Raw genomic sequence first — 3,149 nt, forward strand, 5'->3', positions numbered from 1 at the left:
TAATCCTTGGGCTTCTTGAAAAATATTGTTTTAAAACGGTATCAATTAGCATTATTTTGTGCAAGATAAAAGAACAACTCTAGGAAACAGCTGAGATTTTCCACTCCACTCTGTCAAATTCCAGAAAGCAAATCAGCATGCAATCAAAGCAACTAAAATTTTATAGCTCACAAAGACCCACTGGCTGGTGAACTGTTTGACAGTCTTCTAATTGTACTTGCCTGTGCAGCAGTTCTGTTCATTAAAGCACCATGAATCCACCAGGGGTAGGGAAATGAGGCAGAAGGATAGTAACTCAAAAAACTTGGAGACCTCCTTGGCAACAAATGACACAACAAGGGTCAGTTCCAAGTAGAGATCCTGGAGAGAAGAGCCAGAACTTCATATGTCTATGGGATGACCCACCACTTCTCCTTCCCCAAGGTAAGTGTTGTTGTATTTTGCTTTGGGGTAGAGGAAGCGGAGACGGAGGCAGTGGTGGTGGCCCCATAGCTTTGGTGCATGTTCTTCTAATATGCTTGAGAAAGCCTTTGATGTATCTGACTGGTATATACTTCAAAAATCCCAAGTGCTTTCAGAGTTAATGAGAAAGGGCGAGAACCCAAACTTCCTCACAATCTCTTAGCTTAACTGACCTCACAGTATTCTTGTGATGGAGATGGGGATCATACATACTGCTCTAAGGTCTGTAGTGGAAGGGTGAACGTGTAACAGATGGACAAGAGAAACCATGCATTCGAATTTTGCTTTCATACTTCCTGCCATTCTAAGTCTCCACCCAGCATGAGCCAAGCATAAACCACCCAGCATAAACCCATATGCCTACCATAGCTGTCAACATTTCCCCTTTTTTAAGGGAAATTCCCTTATTCCGAATAGGATTCCTCGCAAGAAAGGGGAAAAGTTGACAGCTATGATTAGCCTACTCAGAAGATGACAATGAGGATTTGAATTTAGATCCCACACTTTCACCCAAGGGAGTAGCAAGGTCGGATTTTCTGCCTCCTCAGCAGCTCCACCCAAATGCCTCCTCTACAGCAGCCTTGGTGAATATGAGGTGTTGCTGTTCTCCTCCCACCTCTAAGGAGAAAATTGTGGGGCCACCGTCTGGGGTCTCCTGGGTTCGACACCTGCCTGGCCCCTTTCCCTGCCCCGATGGCCTTTGATTCCCACTTCAAGCATCAGGTAAGGTTGCTTTGATTCCTTCCCTCGTTTCTGATGTAGATCTTCACTCATCTCTTCTTCCCTGGCCGGAGTGGGGTGCGGCCACCATTTTGTGGCTTGCCTCAGGTGGCAAAATGTTTTGGGCTGGCCCTGTTGTGTGGTGTTCACATGTCCTATGGTCAGCAGAACATTTGCATAAGCTTGACCGTATGGACTTAAGTGGTACTGTAGCTCAGATCTTCTAAGCGTAGTGACCAGAGTGATAGACACAGAGTTGACAGGGACTATACTCCAGACGGATGACAAAGTTAGATTTGCAACAACAACAGCAAAAAAATCTTGTAGCACCTTAGAGTAAAAAACAAAAAAAAGCATGTTATGTGTGACATATATAATTTTGTGGAATAGGGTCTAACTCATTACATGTGCTAGCCCCATCTCAAAGCCAGACGCAAAGCTCAAATGTATACAAGATAAATCAGTTGCCATTCATAGCAGGAAGAAATGGTGAGCCTGGGTTTTCTGTGTCTAGCTAATTATAAGCTGCTGGACATTATTGTAGCTCTGAGCTGTAGCAGCCTGAGTTCTCTACAAATGCTATGAAGCACACGAGGAAGTGGTATTAGTGCAGGCGGAAGAAGGCAGCAGTGCATACACCGGCTTAGATTAATTTAAGAAGACACCTGATGGTTATAAAAATATTGACTCTTTCTGTGCACACCCAAATGCACCAGGGTTTAATTGTAGCTTGGAACTGTGGTACTATACAGATGGTGTTTCTGTAGGGGTTTGATGACAGTAATGTCTTCACATGATTAAACTGAAATGACTTGGGGTGATGACAAAAATATAATGTTTATAGTGGATTAAGGGTGATTTGGTCTCACCAGATTCAATTCAAATGTACCTTTTTCTGCGCTGTTCGGCAACATTTTCCAAATGATTAATCTTTGTGAGGGCGAGGGGCCTATGGACAGTGAATGATTTGCTGAAGCTTTTTTTTAAAAAACAACAACAACAACTGTGTGTCATTTAAAAAAAAAGTCTAGCAGACAAATGGATGAGCTGACAAATATATATGATATGCTTTAAAATAATAGAAAAAAGGAAGAAAGAAGGTTTTCAAAGTGTTCCATCTAAGTTTATGGAGGTTGTTAATAGCTTTTTGGTAAAAATTATCCTTCTTTTAGGGCAACATGTCTAAAAACATATCGTTAGGTATTAAAAAGGATTCTATACAAAACAAAAAGCTGTTTTTTAAAAAGGAAAAACAGTTATCAATAGATCTACAGTGTGGTGTAGGGGTCAGAGTGTTGGATTAGGACCTGGGAGACCTGGGTTCAAATCCCCATTTGGCCGTGCAACTCACTGGGTGACCTTGGGTCTGTCACTGACAGCCTATCTTATTTCACAAGGTTGTTGTCCTGGGGATTAAATGAGGAACTCCATGGAGATAAAGGTCTGGGGTGGATTTAGGGTTGTGAGAGCAGTGTATATGCACTGTGCATTTAACTTTTTGGAAAAAATGAGGCCACAGAGTGAGTTGGCAACTTTGGGAGTTTATAATCCACCTCAAGATACCTTGTTAATGGTGCAATATTACTCTGGAATGTGAGATCATGACCCAAATCATCACAATTTCACCTCATTATTCTGGGGACATGCAGAGCTGATGCACAATTCCACAAAATACTTTTTTTCCCCAGAAGCCCTGTCCATTTCATAGATTTGCCCATATGTCCAGTGATTTCAGCAGAGGAATATTGTCTAAAAATGAAAATTTAAGTTTATATGAAATGTGAAGCATTATACTCTGAATGGGAGCAATTTTATATGTATTTACAGGTTCGGGGAAAATTAAAAGTGCACCATTACTTTCAAGCAAAGTTCTGCTGCTAGAAAGGTAACACACTGGCTGAATTTTCAATGATTTACATTTTGCAAAAGAAATAAAACACTGACACATTTGTAATTACATCTCATCA

Source organism: Podarcis erhardii (assembly GCF_964252035.2).
Source record: "Podarcis erhardii genome assembly, chromosome: 6".
NCBI classification, from domain to species: Eukaryota; Metazoa; Chordata; class Lepidosauria; order Squamata; family Lacertidae; genus Podarcis; species Podarcis erhardii.